General features: G+C 40.5%; 9 non-coding genes across 9 annotated transcripts; all 9 read right to left on the bottom strand.

Annotated features, from left to right (window-relative positions):
- Positions 1–287: 287 nt before the first annotated feature.
- On the bottom strand, positions 288–374 carry trnay-gua (transfer RNA tyrosine (anticodon GUA)). Its single transcript is given in 2 exon segments — positions 288–323; positions 338–374. It is a non-coding gene; the product is annotated as a tRNA-Tyr (tRNA).
- A 1,908-nt stretch (positions 375–2,282) lies between these two features.
- On the bottom strand, positions 2,283–2,369 carry trnay-gua (transfer RNA tyrosine (anticodon GUA)). Its single transcript is given in 2 exon segments — positions 2,283–2,318; positions 2,333–2,369. It is a non-coding gene; the product is annotated as a tRNA-Tyr (tRNA).
- A 1,916-nt stretch (positions 2,370–4,285) lies between these two features.
- On the bottom strand, positions 4,286–4,372 carry trnay-gua (transfer RNA tyrosine (anticodon GUA)). The gene is given in 2 exon segments: positions 4,286–4,321; positions 4,336–4,372. It is a non-coding gene; the product is annotated as a tRNA-Tyr (tRNA).
- Positions 4,373–6,283: 1,911 nt separating this feature from the next.
- trnay-gua (transfer RNA tyrosine (anticodon GUA)) lies at positions 6,284–6,370 on the bottom strand. Its single transcript is given in 2 exon segments — positions 6,284–6,319; positions 6,334–6,370. It is a non-coding gene; the product is annotated as a tRNA-Tyr (tRNA).
- A 1,912-nt stretch (positions 6,371–8,282) lies between these two features.
- On the bottom strand, positions 8,283–8,369 carry trnay-gua (transfer RNA tyrosine (anticodon GUA)). Its single transcript is given in 2 exon segments — positions 8,283–8,318; positions 8,333–8,369. It is a non-coding gene; the product is annotated as a tRNA-Tyr (tRNA).
- A 1,913-nt stretch (positions 8,370–10,282) lies between these two features.
- On the bottom strand, positions 10,283–10,369 carry trnay-gua (transfer RNA tyrosine (anticodon GUA)). Its single transcript is given in 2 exon segments — positions 10,283–10,318; positions 10,333–10,369. It is a non-coding gene; the product is annotated as a tRNA-Tyr (tRNA).
- Positions 10,370–12,282: 1,913 nt separating this feature from the next.
- trnay-gua (transfer RNA tyrosine (anticodon GUA)) lies at positions 12,283–12,369 on the bottom strand. Its single transcript is given in 2 exon segments — positions 12,283–12,318; positions 12,333–12,369. It is a non-coding gene; the product is annotated as a tRNA-Tyr (tRNA).
- A 1,912-nt stretch (positions 12,370–14,281) lies between these two features.
- Positions 14,282–14,368, bottom strand: trnay-gua (transfer RNA tyrosine (anticodon GUA)). Its single transcript is given in 2 exon segments — positions 14,282–14,317; positions 14,332–14,368. It is a non-coding gene; the product is annotated as a tRNA-Tyr (tRNA).
- A 1,912-nt stretch (positions 14,369–16,280) lies between these two features.
- On the bottom strand, positions 16,281–16,367 carry trnay-gua (transfer RNA tyrosine (anticodon GUA)). The gene is given in 2 exon segments: positions 16,281–16,316; positions 16,331–16,367. It is a non-coding gene; the product is annotated as a tRNA-Tyr (tRNA).
- Between the last annotated feature and the right edge of the window lie 1,105 nt (positions 16,368–17,472).

The following is a 17,472-nucleotide window of genomic DNA, read 5'->3' as shown; positions in this document are numbered from 1 at the left end:
CTTGCAAACTTCATCTATTTTGTAGAACAAAAAGAAAGATGAATAACTCGCTTTATGGCCTGCTTCCTTTTATGCATACCAAGTCCAGTATGCATCCGAATGTCATCAGTATAGTAGGAGTGCAGACACTGAAAAATGTTGGTGACAAGAAGGATCCATGGCTTGGTTGCCGATGGAATTGTGGCTAAGATTCCGTGCTTTCACCGCCATGCCCTGGGTTCGATTTCGGTCAGGGAAAGCCATTTTTGCAAAGTTAAAACGGAAAATTTCGCTTGGTAAGAAAAACTTCCTTCGAGTCGGATTTGAACCGACGGCCTAAGGATGACAATTTTAACTTCTACAGTCCTCCGCTCTACCAACTGAGCTATCAAAGGTAACAGACCAGTAGTTCCATAGGTCCAAACACCAGTATGTTGGCTAGAAACACGGCCAGTTGTGCATATTTGAATTGTCAAATTCATTTGACTCAAAGAAGAAACATCGCATTGTACGAGTTGGACATGTTCAGTTACCAAAATGTACCTCTTTTGAGGACATTTAGATGCATACTGCACTTTGTGTACATGAATGGAGAAAGGACATAAATGGTTAGAATAACATTCAGTGCTTTTGTAGAAAATTTTCTAAAATGTCATGTAGAGAGAGAAATGATTGGCTGAAATACAGAAACATTAAATGTGCAATGTGCACATATGGAAAGAACATTACTTTCATGTGGAACACATTAAGATTTCGAACTGCATGTTGAAATATAAAACCCCTTAAAGGATTGATTTTTACTCACATGCTGCGATGGTTGTTTTCTCATGGCTTCTGAGTGAAGAGGCTGTGGTCAGGGTGGAGTGAGTCTTTGATAACCAAGATTGTTGTTGCTTTGGCTCTCAATTAAGCAATGCCATCACACAGTGTCAGGTCTTTCTCAATCAAGCGCAGAGAATGATGTAGAGGGCAAGGACTTGAACATGCACGTGTTCTTACCTGAATACAGACACTTGCCTGAAAAACAAGTGCCTCGATGTTTTGTTCCAAAAGTACTTCCCTGATGCATTAGCTAACAGGCGGCACACATAAACAAGTGCGCATGTTCATGTTTCGGACAAGCATTTCTACGGTACAGTCTGTAGTGTGTACAAAAGGAAATGAACAGAAAAGGTATGAGCAAGTACATCCTCCACTGATAAGCTTCTGTTATTTAAATGTAAATGGATTCTGTGACTAGAACAAGTCTGCTCATTCTCTCAGCCTTTATTGAAACTGCTCACCGCAATACAACAAGTACACAAGGTGTAATGAACTTGCAAAGAAAATGTTCTCAGTAAGTTGAAAAGGATAGGCTCAGAAGTGTTGATTTTATAAAGTAAGCATGACCTTAACATTTACTCCATGCCAAGAGAACTAGCTAGCTTAACCTGGGACAATGGCCAATGTAGATTGTCACAGATGGGTTAAATGATAGAAATGTGAAAGATCAGTTACTTAACAGGGTCCTGATTCTTGACATGATCAAGATGTATTCAATGAAAGTTCACAAGAACACTAATGGCAAAGTAACAATGCTTTTATGGGTACAGGGAATTTAACCCTATACCCTCCAATCAAAAGTCTGATGCTCTACCATCTGAGCTATCCAGGTTACAAACAAAGCATCCTAGCTATTCAGGAAGGATTCAGGACACGGAAACCAAGACTCAAGCTTTGATAAGGTATCTGTGTGCCAATCTTCTCAAGACACACAAAGGCCCACATGGACTGGTTTGGTCATCCTCCCCAATCCAGGACATTTTAACTGACATGACAGGTGAAGAACTTTCTAATAGTGAAGGAGACAAAAGGGGAATGCTATAACATCTGTCAGCTAACCCCTTTAGTTCTGCCTGACGTTTTCTCCCTGTGTGTACGAAACATTACATTAACAGCGCTTTCCATGTGTTAGTGACACTAGAATTCCCACTTTTCTTGAGTGATCCCAGATGGTAAAAAAAAAGAGTCTTGACTCTTGCAAACTTCATCTATTTTGTAGAACAAAAAGAAAGATGAATAACTCGCTTTATGGCCTGCTTCCTTTTATGCATACCAAGTCCAGTATGCATCCGAATGTCATCAGTATAGTAGGAGTGCAGACACTGAAAAATGTTGGTGACAAGAAGGATCCATGGCTTGGTTCCCGATGGAATTGTGGCTAAGATTCCGTGCTTTCACCGCCATGCCCTGGGTTCGATTTCGGTCAGGGAAAGCCATTTTTGCACAGTTAAAACGGAAAATTTCGCTTGGTAAGAAAAACTTCCTTCGAGTCGGATTTGAACCGACGGCCTAAGGATGACAACTTTAACTTCTACAGTCCTCCGCTCTACCAACTGAGCTATCGAAGGTAACAGACTAGCAGTTCCATAGGTCCAAACACCAGTATGTTGGCTAGAAACACGGCCAGTTGTGCATATTTGAATTGTCAAATTCATTTGACTCAAAGAAGAAACATCGCATTGTACGAGTTGGAGATGTTCAGTTACCAAAATGTACCTCTTTTGAGGACATTTAGATGCATACTGCACTTTGTGTACATGAATGGAGAAAGGACATAAATGGTTAGAATAACATTCAGTGCTTTTGTAGAAAATTTTCTAAAATGTTGTCATGTAGAGTAGAGAGAGAAATGATTGGCTGAAATGCAGAAACATTAAATGTGCAATGTGCACATATGGAAAGAACATTACTTTCATGTGGAACACATTAAGATTTCGAACTGCATGTTGAAATATAAAACCCCTTAAAGGATTGATTTTTACTCACATGCTGCGATGGTTGTTTTCTCATGGCTTCTGAGTGAAGAGGCTGTGGTCAGGGTGGAGTGAGTCTTTGATAACCAAGATTGTTGTTGCTTTGGCTCTCAATTAAGCAATGCCGTCACACAGTGTCAGGTCTTTCTCAATCAAGTGCAGAGAATGATGTAGAGGGCAAGGACTTGAACATGCACGTGTTCTTGCCTGAATACAGACACTTGCCTGAAAAACAAGTGCCTCGATGTTTTCTTCCAAAATTACTTCCCTGATGCATTAGCTAACAGGCGGCACACATAAACAAGTGCGCATGTTCATGTTTCGGACAAGCATTTCTACGGCACAGTCTGTAGTGTGTACAAAAGGAAATGAACAGAAAAGGTATGAGCAAGTACATCCTCCACTGACAAGCTTCTGTTATTTAAACGTAAATGGATTCTGTGACTAGAACAAGTCTGCTCATTCTCTCAGCCTTTATTGAAACTGCTCACCGCAATACAACAAGTACACAAGGTGTAATGAACTTGCAAAGAAAATGTTCTCAGTAAGTTGAAAAGGATAGGCTCAGAAGTGTTGATTTTATAAAGTAAGCATGACCTTAACATTTACTCCATGCCAAGAGAACTAGCTAGCTTAACCTGGGACAATGGCCAATGTAGATTGTCACAGATGGGTTAAATGATAGAAATGTGAAAGATCAGTTACTTAACAGGGTCCTGATTCTTGACGTGATCAAGATGTATTCAATGAAAGTTCACAAGAACACTAATGGCAAAGTAACAATGCTTTTATGGGTACAGGGAATTTAACCCTATACCCTCCATTCAAAAGTCTGATGCTCTACCATCTGAGATATCCAGGTTACAAACAAAGCATCCTAGCTATTCAGGAAGGATTCAGGACACGGAAACCAAGACTCAAGCTTTGATAAGGTATCTGTGTGCCAATCTTCTCAAGACACACAAAGGCCCACATGGACTGGTTTGGTCATCCTCCCCAATCCAGGACATTTTAACTGACATGACAGGTGAAGAGCTTTCTAATAGTGAAGGAGACAAAAGGGGAATGCTATAACATCTGTCAGCTAACCCCTTTAGTTCTGCCTGACGTTTTCTCCCTGTGTGTATGAAACATTACATTAACAGCGCTTTCCATGTGTTAGTGACACTAGAATTCCCACTTTTCTTGAGTGATCCCAGATGGTAAAAAAAAAGAGTCTTGACTCTTGCAAACTTCATCTATTTTGTAGAACAAAAAGAAAGATGAATAACTCGCTTTATGGCCTGCTTCCTTTTATGCATACCAAGTCCAGTATGCATCCGAATGTCATCAGTATAGTAGGAGTGCAGACACTGAAAAATGTTGGTGACAAGAAGGATCCATGGCTTGGTTCCCGATGGAATTGTGGCTAAGATTCCGTGCTTTCACCGCCATGCCCTGGGTTCGATTTCGGTCAGGGAAAGCCATTTTTGCACAGTTAAAACGGAAAATTTCGCTTGGTAAGAAAAACTTCCTTCGAGTCGGATTTGAACCGACGGCCTAAGGATGACAACTTTAACTTCTACAGTCCTCCGCTCTACCAACTGAGCTATCGAAGGTAACAGACTAGCAGTTCCATAGGTCCAAACACCAGTATGTTGGCTAGAAACACGGCCAGTTGTGCATATTTGAATTGTCAAATTCATTTGACTCAAAGAAGAAACATCGCATTGTACGAGTTGGAGATGTTCAGTTACCAAAATGTACCTCTTTTGAGGACATTTAGATGCATACTGCACTTTGTGTACATGAATGGAGAAAGGACATAAATGGTTAGAATAACATTCAGTGCTTTTGTAGAAAATTTTCTAAAATGTTGTCATGTAGAGAGAGAAATGATTGGCTGAAATGCAGAAACATTAAATGTGCAATGTGCACATATGGAAAGAACATTACTTTCATGTGGAACACATTAAGATTTCGAACTGCATGTTGAAATATAAAACCCCTTAAAGGATTGATTTTTACTCACATGCTGCGATGGTTGTTTTCTCATGGCTTCTGAGTGAAGAGGCTGTGGTCAGGGTGGAGTGAGTCTTTGATAACCAAGATTGTTGTTGCTTTGGCTCTCAATTAAGCAATGCCGTCACACAGTGTCAGGTCTTTCTCAATCAAGTGCAGAGAATGATGTAGAGGGCAAGGACTTGAACATGCACGTGTTCTTGCCTGAATACAGACACTTGCCTGAAAAACAAGTGCCTCGATGTTTTCTTCCAAAATTACTTCCCTGATGCATTAGCTAACAGGCGGCACACATAAACAAGTGCGCATGTTCATGTTTCGGACAAGCATTTCTACGGCACAGTCTGTAGTGTGTACAAAAGGAAATGAACAGAAAAGGTATGAGCAAGTACATCCTCCACTGACAAGCTTCTGTTATTTAAACGTAAATGGATTCTGTGACTAGAACAAGTCTGCTCATTCTCTCAGCCTTTATTGAAACTGCTCACCGCAATACAACAAGTACACAAGGTGTAATGAACTTGCAAAGAAAATGTTCTCAGTAAGTTGAAAAGGATAGGCTCAGAAGTGTTGATTTTATAAAGTAAGCATGACCTTAACATTTACTCCATGCCAAGAGAACTAGCTAGCTTAACCTGGGACAATGGCCAATGTAGATTGTCACAGATGGGTTAAATGATAGAAATGTGAAAGATCAGTTACTTAACAGGGTCCTGATTCTTGACGTGATCAAGATGTATTCAATGAAAGTTCACAAGAACACTAATGGCAAAGTAACAATGCTTTTATGGGTACAGGAAATTTAACCCTATACCCTCCATTCAAAAGTCTGATGCTCTACCATCTGAGATATCCAGGTTACAAACAAAGCATCCTAGCTATTCAGGAAGGATTCAGGACACGGAAACCAAGACTCAAGCTTTGATAAGGTATCTGTGTGCCAATCTTCTCAAGACACACAAAGGCCCACATGGACTGGTTTGGTCATCCTCCCCAATCCAGGACATTTTAACTGACATGACAGGTGAAGAGCTTTCTAATAGTGAAGGAGACAAAAGGGGAATGCTATAACATCTGTCAGCTAACCCCTTTAGTTCTGCCTGACGTTTTCTCCCTGTGTGTACGAAACATTACATTAACAGCGCTTTCCATGTGTTAGTGACACTAGAATTCCCACTTTTCTTGAGTGATCCCAGATGGTAAAAAAAAAGAGTCTTGACTCTTGCAAACTTCATCTATTTTGTAGAACAAAAAGAAAGATGAATAACTCGCTTTATGGCCTGCTTCCTTTTATGCATACCAAGTCCAGTATGCATCCGAATGTCATCAGTATAGTAGGAGTGCAGACACTGAAAAATGTTGGTGACAAGAAGGATCCACGGCTTGGTTCCCGATGGAATTGTGGCTAAGATTCCGTGCTTTCACCGCCATGCCCTGGGTTCGATTTCGGTCAGGGAAAGCCATTTTTGCACAGTTAAAACGGAAAATTTCGCTTGGTAAGAAAAACTTCCTTCGAGTCGGATTTGAACCGACGGCCTAAGGATGACAACTTTAACTTCTACAGTCCTCCGCTCTACCAACTGAGCTATCGAAGGTAACAGACTAGCAGTTCCATAGGTCCAAACACCAGTATGTTGGCTAGAAACACGGCCAGTTGTGCATATTTGAATTGTCAAATTCATTTGACTCAAAGAAGAAACATCGCATTGTACGAGTTGGAGATGTTCAGTTACCAAAATGTACCTCTTTTGAGGACATTTAGATGCATACTGCACTTTGTGTACATGAATGGAGAAAGGACATAAATGGTTAGAATAACATTCAGTGCTTTTGTAGAAAATTTTCTAAAATGTTGTCATGTAGAGAGAGAAATGATTGGCTGAAATGCAGAAACATTAAATGTGCAATGTGCACATATGGAAAGAACATTACTTTCATGTGGAACACATTAAGATTTCGAACTGCATGTTGAAATATAAAACCCCTTAAAGGATTGATTTTTACTCACATGCTGCGATGGTTGTTTTCTCATGGCTTCTGAGTGAAGAGGCTGTGGTCAGGGTGGAGTGAGTCTTTGATAACCAAGATTGTTGTTGCTTTGGCTCTCAATTAAGCAATGCCGTCACACAGTGTCAGGTCTTTCTCAATCAAGTGCAGAGAATGATGTAGAGGGCAAGGACTTGAACATGCACGTGTTCTTGCCTGAATACAGACACTTGCCTGAAAAACAAGTGCCTCGATGTTTTGTTCCAAAATTACTTCCCTGATGCATTAGCTAACAGGCGGCACACATAAACAAGTGCGCATGTTCATGTTTCGGACAAGCATTTCTACGGCACAGTCTGTAGTGTGTACAAAAGGAAATGAACAGAAAAGGTATGAGCAAGTACATCCTCCACTGACAAGCTTCTGTTATTTAAACGTAAATGGATTCTGTGACTAGAACAAGTCTGCTCATTCTCTCAGCCTTTATTGAAACTGCTCACCGCAATACAACAAGTACACAAGGTGTAATGAACTTGCAAAGAAAATGTTCTCAGTAAGTTGAAAAGGATAGGCTCAGAAGTGTTGATTTTATAAAGTAAGCATGACCTTAACATTTACTCCATGCCAAGAGAACTAGCTAGCTTAACCTGGGACAATGGCCAATGTAGATTGTCACAGATGGGTTAAATGATAGAAATGTGAAAGATCAGTTACTTAACAGGGTCCTGATTCTTGACGTGATCAAGATGTATTCAATGAAAGTTCACAAGAACACTAATGGAAAAGTAACAATGCTTTTATGGGTACAGGGAATTTAACCCTATACCCTCCAATCAAAAGTCTGATGCTCTACCATCTGAGCTATCCAGGTTACAAACAAAGCATCCTAGCTATTCAGGAAGGATTCAGGACACGGAAACCAAGACTCAAGCTTTGATAAGGTATCTGTGTGCCAATCTTCTCAAGACACACAAAGGCCCACATGGACTGGTTTGGTCATCCTCCCCAATCCAGGACATTTTAACTGACATGACAGGTGAAGAGCTTTCTAATAGTGAAGGAGACAAAAGGGGAATGCTATAACATCTGTCAGCTAACCCCTTTAGTTCTGCCTGACGTTTTCTCCCTGTGTGTACGAAACATTACATTAACAGCGCTTTCCATGTGTTAGTGACACTAGAATTCCCACTTTTCTTGAGTGATCCCAGATGGTAAAAAAAAAAGAGTCTTGACTCTTGCAAACTTCAGCTATTTTGTAGAACAAAAAGAAAGATGAATAACTCGCTTTATGGCCTGCTTCCTTTTATGCATACCAAGTCCAGTATGCATCCGAATGTCATCAGTATAGTAGGAGTGCAGACACTGAAAAATGTTGGTGACAAGAAGGATCCACGGCTTGGTTCCCGATGGAATTGTGGCTAAGATTCCGTGCTTTCACCGCCATGCCATGGGTTCGATTTCGGTCAGGGAAAGCCATTTTTGCACAGTTAAAACGGAAAATTTCGCTTGGTAAGAAAAACTTCCTTCGAGTCGGATTTGAACCGACGGCCTAAGGATGACAACTTTAACTTCTACAGTCCTCCGCTCTACCAACTGAGCTATCGAAGGTAACAGACTAGCAGCTCCATAGGTCCAAACACCAGTATGTTGGCTAGAAACACGGCCAGTTGTGCATATTTGAATTGTCAAATTCATTTGACTCAAAGAAGAAACATCGCATTGTACGAGTTGGAGATGTTCAGTTACCAAAATGTACCTCTTTTGAGGACATTTAGATGCATACTGCACTTTGTGTACATGAATGGAGAAAGGACATAAATGGTTAGAATAACATTCAGTGCTTTTGTAGAAAATTTTCTAAAATGTTGTCTTGTAGAGAGAGAAATGATTGGCTGAAATGCAGAAACATTAAATGTGCAATGTGCACATATGGAAAGAACATTACTTTCATGTGGAACACATTAAGATTTCGAACTGCATGTTGAAATATAAAACCCCTTAAAGGATTGATTTTTACTCACATGCTGCGATGGTTGTTTTCTCATGGCTTCTGAGTGAAGAGGCTGTGGTCAGGGTGGAGTGAGTCTTTGATAACCAAGATTGTTGTTGCTTTGGCTCTCAATTAAGCAATGCCGTCACACAGTGTCAGGTCTTTCTCAATCAAGTGCAGAGAATGATGTAGAGGGCAAGGACTTGAACATGCACGTGTTCTTGCCTGAATACAGACACTTGCCTGAAAAACAAGTGCCTCGATGTTTTGTTCCAAAATTACTTCCCTGATGCATTAGCTAACAGGCGGCACACATAAACAAGTGCGCATGTTCATGTTTCGGACAAGCATTTCTACGGCACAGTCCGTAGTGTGTACAAAAGGAAATGAACAGAAAAGGTATGAGCAAGTACATCCTCCACTGACAAGCTTCTGTTATTTAAACGTAAATGGATTCTGTGACTAGAACAAGTCTGCTCATTCTCTCAGCCTTTATTGAAACTGCTCACCGCAATACAACAAGTACACAAGGTGTAATGAACTTGCAAAGAAAATGTTCTCAGTAAGTTGAAAAGGATAGGCTCAGAAGTGTTGATTTTATAAAGTAAGCATGACCTTAACATTTACTTCATGCCAAGAGAACTAGCTGGCTTAACCTGGGACAATGGCCAATGTAGATCGTCACAGATGGGTTAAATGATAGAAATGTGAAAGATCAGTTACTTAACAGGGTCCTGATTCTTGACGTGATCAAGATGTATTCAATGAAAGTTCACAAGAACACTAATGGCAAAGTAACAATGCTTTTATGGGTACAGGGAATTTAACCCTATACCCTCCAATCAAAAGTCTGATGCTCTACCATCTGAGCTATCCAGGTTACAAACAAAGCATCCTAGCTATACAGGAAGGATTCAGGACACGGAAACCAAGACTCAAGCTTTGATAAGGTATCTGTGTGCCAATCTTCTCAAGACACACAAAGGCCCACATGGACTGGTTTGGTCATCCTCCCCAATCCAGGACATTTTAACTGACATGACAGGTGAAGAGCTTTCTAATAGTGAAGGAGACAAAAGGGGAATGCTATAACATCTGTCAGCTAACCCCTTTAGTTCTGCCTGACGTTTTCTCCCTGTGTGTACGAAACATTACATTAACAGCGCTTTCCATGTGTTAGTGACACTAGAATTCCCACTTTTCTTGAGTGATCCCAGATGGTAAAAAAAAAAGAGTCTTGACTCTTGCAAACTTCATCTATTTTGTAGAACAAAAAGAAAGATGAATAACTCGCTTTATGGCCTGCTTCCTTTTATGCATACCAAGTCCAGTATGCATCCGAATGTCATCAGTTATAGTAGGAGTGCAGACACTGAAAAATGTTGGTGACAAGAAGGATCCACGGCTTGGTTCCCGATGGAATTGTGGCTAAGATTCCGTGCTTTCACCGCCATGCCCTGGGTTCGATTTCGGTCAGGGAAAGCCATTTTTGCACAGTTAAAACGGAAAATTTCGCTTGGTAAGAAAAACTTCCTTCGAGTCGGATTTGAACCGACGGCCTAAGGATGACAACTTTAACTTCTACAGTCCTCCGCTCTACCAACTGAGCTATCGAAGGTAACAGACTAGCAGTTCCATAGGTCCAAACACCAGTATGTTGGCTAGAAACACGGCCAGTTGTGCATATTTGAATTGTCAAATTCATTTGACTCAAAGAAGAAACATCGCATTGTACGAGTTGGAGATGTTCAGTTACCAAAATGTACCTCTTTTGAGGACATTTAGATGCATACTGCACTTTGTGTACATGAATGGAGAAAGGACATAAATGGTTAGAATAACATTCAGTGCTTTTGTAGAAAATTTTCTAAAATGTTGTCATGTAGAGAGAGAAATGATTGGCTGAAATGCAGAAACATTAAATGTGCAATGTGCACATATGGAAAGAACATTACTTTCATGTGGAACACATTAAGATTTCGAACTGCATGTTGAAATATAAAACCCCTTAAAGGATTGATTTTTACTCACATGCTGCGATGGTTGTTTTCTCATGGCTTCTGAGTGAAGAGGCTGTGGTCAGGGTGGAGTGAGTCTTTGATAACCAAGATTGTTGTTGCTTTGGCTCTCAATTAAGCAATGCCGTCACACAGTGTCAGGTCTTTCTCAATCAAGTGCAGAGAATGATGTAGAGGGCAAGGACTTGAACATGCACGTGTTCTTGCCTGAATACAGACACTTGCCTGAAAAACAAGTGCCTCGATGTTTTGTTCCAAAATTACTTCCCTGATGCATTAGCTAACAGGCGGCACACATAAACAAGTGCGCATGTTCATGTTTCGGACAAGCATTTCTACGGCACAGTCTGTAGTGTGTACAAAAGGAAATGAACAGAAAAGGTATGAGCAAGTACATCCTCCACTGACAAGCTTCTGTTATTTAAACGTAAATGGATTCTGTGACTAGAACAAGTCTGCTCATTCTCTCAGCCTTTATTGAAACTGCTCACCGCAATACAACAAGTACACAAGGTGTAATGAACTTGCAAAGAAAATGTTCTCAGTAAGTTGAAAAGGATAGGCTCAGAAGTGTTGATTTTATAAAGTAAGCATGACCTTAACATTTACTCCATGCCAAGAGAACTAGCTAGCTTAACCTGGGACAATGGCCAATGTAGATTGTCACAGATGGGTTAAATGATAGAAATGTGAAAGATCAGTTACTTAACAGGGTCCTGATTCTTGACGTGATCAAGATGTATTCAATGAAAGTTCACAAGAACACTAATTGCAAAGTAACAATGCTTTTATGGGTACAGGGAATTTAACCCTATACCCTCCAATCAAAAGTCTGATGCTCTAGCATCTGAGCTATCCAGGTTACAAACAAAGCATCCTAGCTATTCAGGAAGGATTCAGGACACGGAAACCAAGACTCAAGCTTTGATAAGGTATCTGTGTGCCAATCTTCTCAAGACACACAAAGGCCCACATGGACTGGTTTGGTCATCCTCCCCAATCCAGGACATTTTAACTGACATGACAGGTGAAGAGCTTTCTAATAGTGAAGGAGACAAAAGGGGAATGCTATAACATCTGTCAGCTAACCCCTTTAGTTCTGCCTGACGTTTTCTCCCTGTGTGTACGAAACATTACATTAACAGCGCTTTCCATGTGTTAGTGACACTAGAATTCCCACTTTTCTTGAGTGATCCCAGATGGTAAAAAAAAAAAGAGTCTTGACTCTTGCAAACTTCATCTATTTTGTAGAACAAAAAGAAAGATGAATAACTCGCTTTATGGCCTGCTTCCTTTTATGCATACCAAGTCCAGTATGCATCCGAATGTCATCAGTATAGTAGGAGTGCAGACACTGAAAAATGTTGGTGACAAGAAGGATCCACGGCTTGGTTCCCGATGGAATTGTGGCTAAGATTCCGTGCTTTCACCGCCATGCCCTGGGTTCGATTTCGGTCAGGGAAAGCCATTTTTGCACAGTTAAAACGGAAAATTTCGCTTGGTAAGAAAAACTTCCTTCGAGTCGGATTTGAACCGACGGCCTAAGGATGACAACTTTAACTTCTACAGTCCTCCGCTCTACCAACTGAGCTATCGAAGGTAACAGACTAGCAGCTCCATAGGTCCAAACACCAGTATGTTGGCTAGAAACACGGCCAGTTGTGCATATTTGAATTGTCAAATTCATTTGACTCAAAGAAGAAACATCGCATTGTACGAGTTGGAGATGTTCAGTTACCAAAATGTACCTCTTTTGAGGACATTTAGATGCATACTGCACTTTGTGTACATGAATGGAGAAAGGACATAAATGGTTAGAATAACATTCAGTGCTTTTGTAGAAAATTTTCTAAAATGTTGTCATGTAGAGAGAGAAATGATTGGCTGAAATGCAGAAACATTAAATGTGCAATGTGCACATATGGAAAGAACATTACTTTCATGTGGAACACATTAAGATTTCGAACTGCATGTTGAAATATAAAACCCCTTAAAGGATTGATTTTTACTCACATGCTGCGATGGTTGTTTTCTCATGGCTTCTGAGTGAAGAGGCTGTGGTCAGGGTGGAGTGAGTCTTTGATAACCAAGATAGTTGCTGCTTTGGCTCTCAATTAAGCAATGCCGTCACACAGTGTCAGGTCTTTCTCAATCAAGTGCAGAGAATGATGTAGAGGGCAAGGACTTGAACATGCACGTGTTCTTGCCTGAATACAGACACTTGCCTGAAAAACAAGTGCCTCGATGTTTTGTTCCAAAAGTACTTCCCTGATGCATTAGCTAACAGGCGGCACACATAAACAAGTGCGCATGTTCATGTTTCGGACAAGCATTTCTACGGCACAGTATGTAGTGTGTACAAAAGGAAATGAACAGAAAAGGTATGAGCAAGTACATCCTCCACTGACAAGCTTCTGTTATTTAAATGTAAATGGATTCTGTGACTAGAACAAGTCTGCTCATTCTCTCAGCCTTTATTGAAACTGCTCACCGCAATACAACAAGTACACAAGGTGTAATGAACTTGCAAAGAAAATGTTCTCAGTAAGTTGAAAAGGATAGGCTCAGAAGTGTTGATTTTATAAAGTAAGCATGACCTTAACATTTACTCCATGCCAAGAGAACTAGCTAGCTTAACCTGGGACAATGGCCAATGTAGATTGTCACAGATGGGTTAAATGATAGAAATGTGAAAGATCAGTTACTTAACAGGGTCCTGATTCTTGACGTGATCAAGATGTATTCAATGAAAGTTCACAAGAACACTAATGGCAAAGTAACAATGCTTTTATGGGTACAGGGAATTTAACCCTATACCCTCCAATCAAAAGTCTGATGCTCTACCATCTGAGCTATCCAGGTTACAAACAAAGCATCCTAGCTATTCAGGAAGGATTCAGGACACGGAAACCAAGACTCAAGCTTTGATAAGGTATCTGTGTGCCAATCTTCTCAAGACACACAAAGGCCCACATGGACTGGTTTGGTCATCCTCCCCAATCCAGGACATTTTAACTGACATGACAGGTGAAGAGCTTTCTAATAGTGAAGGAGACAAAAGGGGAATGCTATAACATCTGTCAGCTAACCCCTTTAGTTCTGCCTGACGTTTTCTCCCTGTGTGTACGAAACATTACATTAACAGTGCTTTCCATGTGTTAGTGACACTAGAATTCCCACTTTTCTTGAGTGATCCCAGATGGTAAAAAAAAAAGAGTCTTGACTCTTGCAAACTTCATCTATTTTGTAGAACAAAAAGAAAGATGAATAACTCGCTTTATGGCCTGCTTCCTTTTATGCATACCAAGTCCAGTATGCATCCGAATGTCATCAGTATAGTAGGAGTGCAGACACTGAAAAATGTTGGTGACAAGAAGGATCCACGGCTTGGTTCCCGATGGAATTGTGGCTAAGATTCCGTGCTTTCACCGCCATGCCCTGGGTTCGATTTCGGTCAGGGAAAGCCATTTTTGCACAGTTAAAACGGAAAATTTCGCTTGGTAAGAAAAACTTCCTTCGAGTCGGATTTGAACCGACGGCCTAAGGATGACAACTTTAACTTCTACAGTCCTCCGCTCTACCAACTGAGCTATCGAAGGTAACAGACTAGCAGTTCCATAGGTCCAAACACCAGTATGTTGGCTAGAAACACGGCCAGTTGTGCATATTTGAATTGTCAAATTCATTTGACTCAAAGAAGAAACATCGCATTGTACGAGTTGGAGATGTTCAGTTACCAAAATGTACCTCTTTTGAGGACATTTAGATGCATACTGCACTTTGTGTACATGAATGGAGAAAGGACATAAATGGTTAGAATAACATTCAGTGCTTTTGTAGAAAATTTTCTAAAATGTTGTCATGTAGAGAGAGAAATGATTGGCTGAAATGCAGAAACATTAAATGTGCAATGTGCACATATGGAAAGAACATTACTTTCATGTGGAACACATTAAGATTTCGAACTGCATGTTGAAATATAAAACCCCTTAAAGGATTGATTTTTACTCACATGCTGCGATGGTTGTTTTCTCATGGCTTCTGAGTGAAGAGGCTGTGGTCAGGGTGGAGTGAGTCTTTGATAACCAAGATAGTTGCTGCTTTGGCTCTCAATTAAGCAATGCCGTCACACAGTGTCAGGTCTTTCTCAATCAAGTGCAGAGAATGATGTAGAGGGCAAGGACTTGAACATGCACGTGTTCTTGCCTGAATACAGACACTTGCCTGAAAAACAAGTGCCTCGATGTTTTGTTCCAAAAGTACTTCCCTGATGCATTAGCTAACAGGCGGCACACATAAACAAGTGCGCATGTTCATGTTTCGGACAAGCATTTCTACGGCACAGTATGTAGTGTGTACAAAAGGAAATGAACAGAAAAGGTATGAGCAAGTACATCCTCCACTGACAAGCTTCTGTTATTTAAATGTAAATGGATTCTGTGACTAGAACAAGTCTGCTCATTCTCTCAGCCTTTATTGAAACTGCTCACCGCAATACAACAAGTACACAAGGTGTAATGAACTTGCAAAGAAAATGTTCTCAGTAAGTTGAAAAGGATAGGCTCAGAAGTGTTGATTTTATAAAGTAAGCATGACCTTAACATTTACTCCATGCCAAGAGAACTAGCTAGCTTAACCTGGGACAATGGCCAATGTAGATTGTCACAGATGGGTTAAATGATAGAAATGTGAAAGATCAGTTACTTAACAGGGTCCTGATTCTTGACGTGATCAAGATGTATTCAATGAAAGTTCACAAGAACACTAATGGCAAAGTAACAATGCTTTTATGGGTACAGGGAATTTAACCCTATACCCTCCAATCAAAAGTCTGATGCTCTACCATCTGAGCTATCCAGGTTACAAACAAAGCATCCTAGCTATTCAGGAAGGATTCAGGACACGGAAACCAAGACTCAAGCTTTGATAAGGTATCTGTGTGCCAATCTTCTCAAGACACACAAAGGCCCACATGGACTGGTTTGGTCATCCTCCCCAATCCAGGACATTTTAACTGACATGACAGGTGAAGAGCTTTCTAATAGTGAAGGAGACAAAAGGGGAATGCTATAACATCTGTCAGCTAACCCCTTTAGTTCTGCCTGACGTTTTCTCCCTGTGTGTACGAAACATTACATTAACAGCGCTTTCCATGTGTTAGTGACACTAGAATTCCCACTTTTCTTGAGTGATCCCAGATGGTAAAAAAAAAAGAGTCTTGACTCTTGCAAACTTCATCTATTTTGTAGAACAAAAAGAAAGATGAATAACTCGCTTTATGGCCTGCTTCCTTTTATGCATACCAAGTCCAGTATGCATCCGAATGTCATCAGTATAGTAGGAGTGCAGACACTGAAAAATGTTGGTGACAAGAAGGATCCATGGCTTGGTTCCCGATGGAATTGTGGCTAAGATTCCGTGCTTTCACCGCCATGCCCTGGGTTCGATTTCGGTCAGGGAAAGCCATTTTTGCACAGTTAAAACGGAAAATTTCGCTTGGTAAGAAAAACTTCCTTCGAGTCGGATTTGAACCGACGGCCTAAGGATGACAACTTTAATTTCTACAGTCCTCCGCTCTACCAACTGAGCTATCGAAGGTAACAGACTAGCAGTTCCATAGGTCCAAACACCAGTATGTTGGCTAGAAACACGGCCAGTTGTGCATATTTGAATTGTCAAATTCATTTGACTCAAAGAAGAAACATCGCATTGTACGAGTTGGAGATGTTCAGTTACCAAAATGTACCTCTTTTGAGGACATTTAGATGCATACTGCACTTTGTGTACATGAATGGAGAAAGGACATAAATGGTTAGAATAACATTCAGTGCTTTTGTAGAAAATTTTCTAAAATGTTGTCATGTAGAGAGAGAAATGATTGGCTGAAATGCAGAAACATTAAATGTGCAATGTGCACATATGGAAAGAACATTACTTTCATGTGGAACACATTAAGATTTCGAACTGCATGTTGAAATATAAAACCCCTTAAAGGATTGATTTTTACTCACATGCTGCGATGGTTGTTTTCTCATGGCTTCTGAGTGAAGAGGCTGTGGTCAGGGTGGAGTGAGTCTTTGATAACCAAGATAGTTGCTGCTTTGGCTCTCAATTAAGCAATGCCGTCACACAGTGTCAGGTCTTTCTCAATCAAGTGCAGAGAATGATGTAGAGGGCAAGGACTTGAACATGCACGTGTTCTTGCCTGAATACAGACACTTGCCTGAAAAACAAGTGCCTCGATGTTTTGTTCCAAAAGTACTTCCCTGATGCATTAGCTAACAGGCGGCACACATAAACAAGTGCGCATGTTCATGTTTCGGACAAGCATTTCTACGGCACAGTATGTAGTGTGTACAAAAGGAAATGAACAGAAAAGGTATGAGCAAGTACATCCTCCACTGACAAGCTTCTGTTATTTAAATGTAAATGGATTCTGTGACTAGAACAAGTCTGCTCATTCTCTCAGCCTTTATTGAAACTGCTCACCGCAATACAACAAGTACACAAGGTGTAATGAACTTGCAAAGAAAATGTTCTCAGTAAGTTGAAAAGGATAGGCTCAGAAGTGTTGATTTTATAAAGTAAGCATGACCTTAACATTTACTCCATGCCAAGAGAACTAGCTAGCTTAACCTGGGACAATGGCCAATGTAGATTGTCACAGATGGGTTAAATGATAGAAATGTGAAAGATCAGTTAC

The sequence above is a fragment of the Electrophorus electricus genome, chromosome 5 (assembly GCF_041902795.1).
Source record: "Electrophorus electricus isolate QZ-2024a chromosome 5, ASM4190279v1, whole genome shotgun sequence".
Lineage (NCBI taxonomy): Eukaryota > Metazoa > Chordata > Actinopteri > Gymnotiformes > Gymnotidae > Electrophorus > Electrophorus electricus.
The sequence above is the reverse complement of the archived record's forward strand: the minus strand, read 5'-3'. Positions and strand labels throughout refer to the sequence as shown.